The following is an 11,287-nucleotide window of genomic DNA, read 5'->3' on the forward strand; positions in this document are numbered from 1 at the left end:
CCATCACTATTCCACTAAAATTTATGTAATTAAAACAAACACACAACACAACTTGGTCTACTAACACAAGCAATTTTGTCATTTCCATGGCAACAGGAGGAGAAAAGGAGAAATAAACCCAAGAGAAACAAGAAGGATGAAGGGGAAGGAGGAAAAGAATGAGGAGATGAGGAGAGTGAGGGAGAGGGAATTAGATAACTCCATTATGACTTACTTTATAAAGTTGTAGCATGAAAAACACACACTTTTTTTTTTTTTTTTAGACAACAATTCACAGCATCCCTTAATGATGTTAATTAAGTCTTTTCATACTTTATCTAGTCAATCAACAAATATCTCTGTTCTCAAATCCATGTATTTTTGCAATAATTCCTCATTTTTCCAGCAATTCATCTCTCATGTCCAAGAATCAACTCAACCGTACTCTGGAAAATGTAGACCAGGAAGAGGTAAAGATGTTGAATGGGAATGGAATAGATGCTATACAAAAATCCATGGAGGTATGTGGAACAGATCTTATATTCTGTTTTTGCTTTTCTTAGTAGATGTGTGTAGCAGCTGCATGCTTCATTCACCAATTCACTCATAAAACCTCTCCATTAACCTCGCACAGATTATAACAGAGATGATTTGACTCTGTAGCTTGACTACAGAAGCATTAGGAAGAAACTCAGCACATAAAAATATTTAATAAGCACTTTCTCTGTTTGCAAAAATTAGTTTTTCTACTGTAATTTATCAGGTTTCATTGCTCAAATATTTTTTAATAGAAGCAAGCAATGCTTTCTAAAATAATTTATACATAATGTTTGTTAGCCCAAGACTAACAATACTCACTTTGCAAGGGACATATTGCAAATGCATTACTTAAGGAACAAACAGTACTGGTGGTTATTAGAAGATTCAAAATATGTGTTTGGGACTCGGTGGGTCAGGTTGGCAGTTGGACATGATGATCTTGAAGGTCTTTTCCAACATAAATGGCTCTATGATTCCATGATTCTATTCTTTTCTTTGTCATGATTCTCTCTGTTACCCCTCTTAATATCAGTAGAATACAAAATAGCTGTTCTTGCATGTGGGTATTCTTGACTGTAGTTGATTAAAAAAACCCCACAACTTTCCTGATGAATATAAGGCAAGCTATTTGAAGTTTAAGGCATGCAATGAACACTGTAATAGCCTCATTAGATTGGACTAGCAATGCTTCAATGACCAATACAGAAACCAGACAAAACAGTTCTGAGAGGAATTAAGAAAAAGAGTAGTGACTATTATAAGATAAGTGAAATCTTGCAATCCTGAGTAGTTCAACACAGTACCCAAGTCTCTGAAGTCAAAAATATTTTGACTAGTCTTGAGTTATATTGCCCAAGGTGTGGGCAGTTCTGCTAATGGTACCAAAAGATAAAGAAGGAAAAAAACACAACAACATAGAAATAAAAAAAGAGTAATATCATACATGTGGCAAAAAGGAGTTGATTATGTGTTTGTTCCCTCTTCACCCCTGACTTCTGGGCCTGACAAATGCAGCCCCATGACTTGTGAAAACATTGCATTAGACTAGTCATTCCTTAAGGAAAACTAGACCTTTTATCACTAGATAGAAGCACAAATGGTGAAGCAGAGACTTTCAGCTGGGAAATCAAAAGCAATCACTGCTTCATTTCAGTCATTCTCTGGTACTTTCACTGTTTGTTGTTGTTGTTGTTGTCATTTGTTGTTGTTGTTTGTTTAAAATCTGTATGGGTTTTCTTTTTAACTTTAATTTTATTTATATTTATATTTTACTTTTAGACTAAATTATCCCACCCTCACACCATTTTAGATAAGGAAGATTTTTTTAGATAAGCACGGGATTTGATATAATTGATATAAATTACCCTTTTCCCCCACCAAAACGAAGAAACAAAGAAACAAAACAAAATAAAACAAAACAAAAAAACACCAAAAACATTATTTACAAATATAATTCAAACACAGGATGATCTAAGTGAGGTCTATCTTGTAATATGAGGCCTATGAATGTGCACAAGGTTTTGTTTTTTGCACGGAAAGAAATCAAGGAACTGAAACTTATGTCTCTATTTGGTATGTCAGAAAGGGAAGAAATCAACACAAAAAAAAGTATGAACTTTTTTTTTTTTTTTTTGGAACTGAGTATGCATATTCAGATATCCATACCAGACACATAGAAATATTACAAATCTTACTGCAACAATAATCTGTGCATGAAGAGTACTGATATCCCTTTGGAGTTTCGTATTAAAATTTCATTGTGTTCCTTTATTTCAATGGTTCCTTTAATTCCCGCCTGGTAAATTCCTTCTCCTTCTTAGGTAGGTTTTCAGTCCTGCAAGACATCACCTCTGTTGCTGGCATAACAAGAGAGCTTTGCAATGTGGCTAAGCACAAACTCTTAAAAATGAAACATAAAGATGATAGCAAAGGGCATAGTCCCAGACATTCTTGCTGGTTTCAGTAATTAGAATTAAGGAAAAGACGAACACAGGAGAGAACATTAGAAAGTAACAGAAGCTTAGGTCAGTAAAAAAGCACATTAAAAACATTAAAACATTAAAAGCACAAGACAGCTGTCAAGTTGGCACATAAGATTAGAAGATAAAGTCCACAAAGGCTGTTAACACGTTTTAAAGAAAAGGAGGGAGAGAATGGAATGTCAAAATTCCCAGGATAGATGCCATTTTCATTGCAGATGAGATCACAGAGGGGAGGAGCAAGTCATGATGAGCCTGAAATGGTATAGTGAAAACATTTCCTCTGTCAAGATGATGCAAACATCTTATAGTTAGATTCAATCTTTACGACAAAAGATACCCATGATTTTATCAGTTCATTAAAGAGGAAGAAATAGAACAGACTACTAAGACCTATCAAAACATGCACCATAATTCTGCCTCCTCCCTCCCCCCCCCCGAAAAAAAAACACCCCACAACCACATTTCCCTTTGAATACGCTTGTGCAGTACTCCTATTTGGATGCTGAAAAGCATAGGTTATCAATAAACCTGTGACACTTAAAAACATAAAGTTTAAAACATAAAACCAAAAAATCAAAATCATGTTTAAAATCAAAGAAAAAAAATCAGAATTCCTCTATCGCCACACTTGTGTATGTATAGCTTTAGGCATCTAGAAGGAATTCAATCCATTCTTCATTTAGAAGTTGACATCTGTTTGGCTGTGACCGTATGTGCCATAATTTCATAAATGTCAACATATACCTACCAGTGCATTGAAATAAAATGCTAAACACAGTCATGGCTCACATCAGGAAAACAAACAAACAAACAAACAAAAAAAACACTATTTTTAGTTTGTTTATGAAAAATAAAAGGAGAAAGAGAAAAAATAAAAAGAAATTGGAAAAGAGAAAGGAAAAGAAAAAAAAAGAAAAGAAAAGAGAGAGAGAGAAAGGAAAGAGATTGCATTAGGTTTACATGGCAAAGTTATGGTAGTGAGGGGGTTGTAGCCTCTGTGAGCAGAGCCCAGCAGCTGCCCCATGTCAGAGCAGAGCCACATCCAGCTGCGCTGCTGGCCAGAGCAGAGCCATGAGCTACGCTGGGTGAGCCTCTGGGAGAGCAGAGTTAAGGAAGGGAAAGAAGTGCTGGGCAACAGCAACTGGGAGAGGGGGGTGAGAGCCAGCCCTGCAGCCCCCAAGGGCAGCGCAGCAGGAGGGCAGGAGGTGCTCCAGGCACCCAACAGCAGTTCCCCTGCGGCCTGTGGAGAGGCCCCTGTGGAGCAGGCTGTCACCCTGCAGCCCATGGGTCCCACATGGAGCAGATCTCCATGCTGCAGCCCGTGGAGGAGCCCCCAATGGAGGAGGTGAATGTGGCATGGAGGAGGCTGCAGCCCATGGAGAGCCCCCGCAGGGAGCAGGCCCCGGGCCGGAGCTGCAGCCTGTGGAGAGGAGCCCACGCAGGAGCAGGGGGTCTGGGGGGAGCTGCCACCCGTGGGGGACCCATACTGGAGCAGTGAGCAGTTTGCTCCTGATGGATGGACCCCGTGGTACGGAGCCATGTGGGAGCAGTTCTTGAAGAGCTGCTGCCTGTGGGCAGCCCCCGCAGGCTCAGTTCGGGAAGGACGGCATCCCGTGGGAGGGACCCCACGTGGAGCAGGGGCAGAGAGTGACCGTGAAGGAGCAGCGGAGACGAAGCATTGGGGACTGACCGCAGCCCCTATTCCCTGTTCCCCTGCACTGCTTGGGGGGAGGAGGTAGAAGAGGATGGATGGGGGGAAGGTGTTTGTAGTTTGCTTTTAGTTTCTCACTTCTCGTGTCTGCTAGTGATAGGCAATAAATTATATTAATTTCCCTTATGCTGAGTCTGTTTTGCCCATGATGGAAATTTGGGTGTAATCTTCCTGTCCTTTCTTCCCTTAAGAGTTTGTTTTGTTTTGTTTTGTTTTTCATGATATATTTTTTCTCCCTGTTCTGTTGAGCAGCAGAAGTTAAAGAACGTTGTGTTGTATCTTAGCTAAACTCAGTTAGCCATCAAGAAAGGATGGGCATACTCTGAAAATACAATGAATGAAAAAAATTATGTCCTATTCAAGAAGCTGACATAAGGTTATTTCACTGTTCTTAGATCTGGAAATATAGATATTGCACTGAGCAGATGACATTGCATTACTGTGTAATACTGGCTAAATGAAAATGAGATTAAACCAATAAGCACTATATCCCTTTCAAATTGTTGTTATGTATCTTCCTTTTGAAGAATGATGGTGTGCTAATCACACACAATGTTCTCAAACACTTTCACCATCTGAAGCACATATATGTGGGAGAACCTTCTATTTTTCCTCAGAAGGAGATTGACACTGGAATATTAATTGGCTTTATTAAAACTATGTATCATTTTCTGAATTATTTCTCTCTGGTTCAAGTCTTCATATTTTGAATATTCCAGTGCAGCAATCTTAAAAATGCAACATATTTCACTAGGCTATGCATGTCAGGCTCCAGCCTCTGAGACCAGCCGTCTTTAGGCTCTGTAATGCTGTTTTCCTGAGTTTAGCTTCTTCATGAAATGTTTCCATTCAACCATCTAGAATCTGTTCCAGAAACTCTTTCCTTCATTTACCTGTGGACCAGTAAATTACTGCCTATTTCAATCTTCATTGTTTCAGCCTCTTCCAGTTTGAGTTTCATTTTGAAACTGTATTTCAAGAGAACATTTGGGTATAAATTAATGAATTATGAGCAGTATTTGAGATGTGCATACTAGTCATCTGTTCCTGTTGAGCTTGCATAAATATCCAGCTTCGTCTTTCAAATGCATCGCCTATCCACTGTCTTCAACAGAGCTCTGCAAAAATCTAATGCCCTCACGAACATTTTATTTTATTTTATTTTATTTTATTTTATTTTATTTTATTTTATTTTATTTTATTTTATTTTATGATTTTATTTTTTGTGGCTTCCTTGTTTTTATTTGGATGGGAAAATTTCTGTGCGCACATAAGGGCTTGATTTCTTAAAAGCCTGTCTGAAAAGTATGAAATGATATTATCAGTTAAACACTCCTATTGGATTCAACTGAAGCTGAGTTGGACCAAAGCAGCACACCTTAGCAACATAACAATTCATGTGTTTCGTTGTCATGTGTTCTTTGGCACTGCTGAGCATTCCATCCCCTAATTTCTGTGGTATTTAATTTAGAATTAATATACATTATTGTTGTGGTTTAGCCCGGCTGGCAGTCAAACACCACACAGCCGTTCGCTCACCCTCCCCCCTCCCTCTCCGGGATGGGGGAGAGAAACGGGAAAGTGAAGTCTGTGAGTTGAGATAAAGACAGTTTATTAAGACAGGGAAAAGAATAACAACAACAATAATAATAATAATAATAGTATTAATAGTAATAATGTGTACGAAATAAGTGATGCACAATGCAATTGCTCACCACCCGTTGACCGATGCCCAGCCTATCCCCGAGCAGCCGGCCCCCCCCTCCACCCCGGCTAGCCACCCCTATATATTGTTCAGCATGACGTCAGATGGTATGGAATACCCCTTTGGCCAGTTTGGGTCAGCTGTCCTGGGTCAGTCCCCTCCCAGCTCCTGCTGCATCCCTAGCCTGCTCGCTAGCAGGACAGAGAGAGGCTGAAAAGTCCTTGGCTTGGTGTAAGCACTGCTCTACAACAATTAAAACATCAGCATGTTATCAGCGCTCTTCTCATTCTAATCCAAAACATAGCACCCTGCCAGCTACTAGAAGGAAAATTAACTCTGTCCTAACTGAAACCAGGACAATTATTATCGCGTATCTTTCTGCTGGTATCATAGGAAAAAATATTTCAGAATCTCATAAGCTTTGTCCTGGTAGACTTGACTTCGTCTTGTTTTTAGTTCAAGTAATATCTCTCCTTTCTACTCCTTCCACACACAAAACTTTTTCAGGTAGGTTGAAAGAAAATGTAACTAGAGAGTTCCAGAATGTGCCCTAGTTATTCAACAAAGAATGAGACTCAGGTGTACTATTGAACATAATACACTCCAAACAGTGAGTCCAACCCATAGAAACCTGATCAGAAAGAAACACCTAAACTGTGCCTCTAGGGAGGCACTGCATACACAATTCCTTTTTATTTTTCACATAGAATTTTCAGTAGGAGGAAGTGCTTTGTTGTTGTTGTTATCTTTAATTGAAGAAGGGAAAATTAAAACATCGCGCCCCTCCCCCCTAGTCTTACTCAGAAGCTGTGGTATGGTGTGTCTCCACTTGCATCAGATAAGAGTATGAGGAACTCAGACTACACCTTCCCTAAGGTATCACTATGACATTGTAAAATTGATGCTGGGGGGAAGGCTGATCCGGCTTTTTTTTTTTTTTTTAAATCTGATCAAAATATGTTTCAATGAGAGCTGAAAAAAAAATCCACAGGAAGGAAGCACCGTTTTGGAAATAATATGTTTAAAAATGCATAATAATTCATAATTTGTATTGCAAGCAAATGGCAAGGGATGGCAGAAAACAATAACAACAACAACAACATTCCTTGCCTATTAACAGAATTGTTCCTTTCATTGCTAATGCATTGTGTATGTCATATAAGAGGTGTTCATTCTAGTCCTGATGAAACATTTTCCTGTATTGTACGCTTATTTCTCTCACTCTGATAATATATCATAAAATAGTCCCCAGCTTGTGATAGCATTTAATCCTCACAGATTACCAGCTGGCCAACCAATATGCTTTCTGTGAGTACAGTTTTGGACTAGTCATATCTCCTCCTTTCTCCCTTTCTTTATTTAGTGCTCCTTTCAGGTTATTATTAGTGCTCATCATTTAGATGTTTTCTATATATATGTTTAGTTTTAGTCCTGGTGATAGTGCTTCCTTCCCTCAACTCCCCTTGCATCTTCTGTTTTTAACTTCAATACATACATTTTGTCTCTTGCTAGGCCTATAACGCTGATTGCAGGAGGGGGCTAATCTTCATTGGCAATCTAGGTTGCAGTGTGTTTTAAATATTGATATACTGTAGTTAAACATTCCCTTGGCATTTGTTGTCTCATTTACAGATCTGAAAAGACAGAATTTATGGCCAGAATTGTATTTAGTTTCCATTTTATTTTTCTCTTGTACTTAATTGATTTAAATGAGGAAGTAAAAAGGTTAAATTCTGGCTCTCCAGTGTTAGTACCCTCCACTATGGGTCCAAGGTGGCCCGATGACCTACTGCATGTAATTTCCTAGTTGTAGAATATACAGAAATGTGTGAGGATTTTTGTGTTTGAAGAAAGAACTTTATCATGCAGCTTGAGGCATACACAGGTTGAGCTGTACTAAAGTTTTGTTTGTTTGTTTGTTAGTCAGCACAATTGGGGATGTAAAGGAACAGACAGGCCAACAAATACAAGAAAACACAGTTGAACGGTGGAGATTTCTATGACCTTGGGGTGAAGTGTTGGTGATAGCATCAGATATACATTTAAATAAAGCAAATGCTCTTGGGATTCCCTGTCCAGCCGTTGTGAAACAAATAACTCAAGGAGGCAATATGTGCATGTTTTCTTTTCTCTTTGTTGTTGTACACATTGCACTAAGGCAGCTCATTAACATTTTGTTTAAAAGGGAAATTACAAAGTGATGCTAACTGGGGTTAGAGGTCAGCAAGAGTACAGAGGCACAACAGTGAGGGTGAGAAAATGATTAAATTAAAAAGGGATTTTGGAATCCTTCTTTGGCAAATGTTTTCCAAATGCTGTGAAAGTGATGTGAAGGTGGTGTGAAGATATTAACACATTCAAGTGGAGAACGTGATGGATGGTCTGCTGAAGAAGGCAAAGTAGATCTTAAAAGAGCATCTTTTTTTTTTTTTTTTGCTTTTGTTGCATTTCATCCTGGTGAAGCATGGAATTGTCTTCCTGCTCAGCTTAAATTTCCATCCATCCTCATAGGGAACAACTAACCCAGTAGAGTCTGTCTGTTAGCTTCAGCAGAAGGAGGCATGTTCTAGTTAAAGTCTGCAAGAGACTGCATATTGAGTCAGAAACGATATCCATCCTGCTCACTGCCTGCTGCTTTTCCATCTTCGTGGATAAATGTGTGCTTCTGCCCTCCTCCTGTAGCATCTTAGCTACATATGGTTATACCTCAGGACTACTGTATCTGTTTTAACTAAGCACGGTTTCCAGGCTGCTTCTGAGTAAACCAGGCGTTAGGACAGCAGTCAGCTTCCAAAAATTAAGACCTTTTTCCACCTGTCTGGTAGCATTCCTTTTGTTACCATGACTTAAATAACGGTGTGATGAGAAGGTCTTGTCATAGGATGTTCAGAGTAAGTGAATTGCATCTATAAGATGAAACCAGCTCAGATGAGTTCTGATAAAATGGGAGACAGTTTGTTATAGTTTTCCATAGAACTTGCCATCATGGCTACTAAAGATTTGGGATTTGGGAATGGCTTTAGAAGTCTATGTTCTTTGCCTTATTTATTGCATTGCCATTTGAACATAGGTAGATTGAATATATTCTCATTTAGGGTATCTGCTTTTCACTTCTATTAAATCTCTTACACAAGATTTTCAGAGTGCATGAGACAGTGCAGTGACAGGTTAAAATAAAAGCTACATTAACTTATTGTTTTTAATGCCTTAAGACTATTTGTAGCACCTTTTAACAATCAGAAGCAAGTGTTGGGACATTATGGTAAATTGGGAAACTCCTTTTTAATTGAATTATGTTTCCTTACTGTTAATAGTTACACTGTTTAGATATAGATACCATTTTGATCGGCTCTTTTAGATGCAGAAAAAAAACCAAAACACCACAAAAGAATGCAAAACAACTGTTGTTCCCTACAGGCTTCAGGCAGGTATAACTTGGGAAGGGAGGAGTTGGGGAAAACAAACAAAACAAAATAAAACAAATAAACAAAAAAACAAGGAAAACCTTCCAAGATTCCTATTTCCCTATTTCTGCATGGAAAGCAAGCTTCTCAAAGATCTGAGATGCTGAAAAAAACTCCAGCAAAGACAAGTTAGACAGCAGAAAGCTAGCAATATGATAGAGGAGTTATGCTCAGATAATAAATCATCTCTGTACTCCTAAGCATAACACCCCCACATGTGTAATTTACGTATATATTAAATTAATGTATCTCTAAAACACGTACAAACTATCCCTCTGTATACTCAGTCTATTATCATTTTCAAAGCACTTGTCACAGCCGTGTCTAAGCTTTGTATAGAATTAAAACACCACCATAAATATTTCAAAAATGGTAATTAATTGTCCTTCTTACAGCAGATAAAATGATAAGCTCCTGTTTCTGAGAAAAATGATGGCTGCGCTCCTGCTCTCATTTTAGTAAAAGACTGTTGTCTTATAAACCTGTTTTATTGCCTTCACTCTGGTCCTCTGGGAAAGCTTGAGTGATGAAGTAGGTCTTACAACATAATCTAAAGATTTCAAGGTGATGGCTTTTCTTAGATCTAATTTTGGATGATATTTCAGAATCTCAGGCATACACTTAGTTGTTAAGTGTACCGCACTTGTTAATCACAGCAGTAACAACTACAGATGAAAGCTTTGAATCCATGCCACTGCATTGCATTGCATTGCCACAACTACAGACCTTCAATCTGGGTGGAATAAAACAAAAAATATTTTTCTGGAAAGTCCTTTCTATGTTCCCTGAATGGTTCCTTTCCCAATGTGGAGATAGCTTGCTTATAAAAGCTTGTTTCTTTCCCAGTTTACTAGAAAACCAGCCATAACTATCACCTAAACATATGTGAAATACTGCTTCTCAGAAGACAACACTTTCTAAAAAAAAAATCAGAACTATTAATTTAAGTATCATGCTTCTTCTAATCCCAACCATAAATGCAGTCAGTCCTGTTTTCTTTCTTCATTCAGTCTTTGGGTGGGATTTTGCCACACATCATCTGCGTTCTTCATTAGTTTTCCTTTACTAAGGATGGCTCAGCAGAAGACTGTTCTGTATACAGAAAAAAGTCTGATCTTCTCTACCTCACTGTTTTCAGTTTCACACTCTCCTAATGTGCCACATGTATCTAATCAAGTAATCCTTCAGAAAAAAACACTTCAGTGGTGATGATTTAATGTGGCTGAGGCAATAATATTACCTGGTAATAATAGGTTTGTGTATCCCTAGCAAAAATACTCACAGCCTCTAGCATTATGCCAAAATTGCAATAAGCTATTAAACCACTACATTACAGAGTAACTGAAGGTTTAGGATTGTGAGTACTTAGTACTATGAATACTGCTTCCAATCATGCACAGTCTTTCCAGTTTCAGTAGTCACCCATTAAGAGGAAACTTCAGTCTGAACAACATTTGCCAGAGAGGCAGGTATTCCCTAAAAGTGAATAGTTATTAAGAGAAATAAAGCTATAGGCCTTTCTGTAAGAATTGATACTAAATCACTACTGTAATTTTGATGTGTTACCTTATTTTTAATAGCAGGTATTATGCCAGCTCTAGAATGCAGCATGCGTTATTACTTATTCCAAATAACATTGTCTGTAATATTAATCCATGCAAATTGTGTCTGATGTAAAGTCCGTGCTGCTGGATTTCACGATAGGTTTGTCTCTGAGCTAACCAACTTCTTGTCTGCTCATGCCATTTGGACTCTTCATTTTACCACACTCTGGAACCTCCAGATCCTGGTTTTAGATCTTATGGGCTCTTGCTGGCTTTCATGAGGTTATTCAGATTACAGATGAACAAACACACGTACATTTATCCCTCCAAGGAGCAACTGACACATTGTAGTACACATAGGC

Source organism: Cygnus olor, chromosome Z (assembly GCF_009769625.2).
Source record: "Cygnus olor isolate bCygOlo1 chromosome Z, bCygOlo1.pri.v2, whole genome shotgun sequence".
In the NCBI taxonomy this organism is placed as follows: domain Eukaryota; kingdom Metazoa; phylum Chordata; class Aves; order Anseriformes; family Anatidae; genus Cygnus; species Cygnus olor.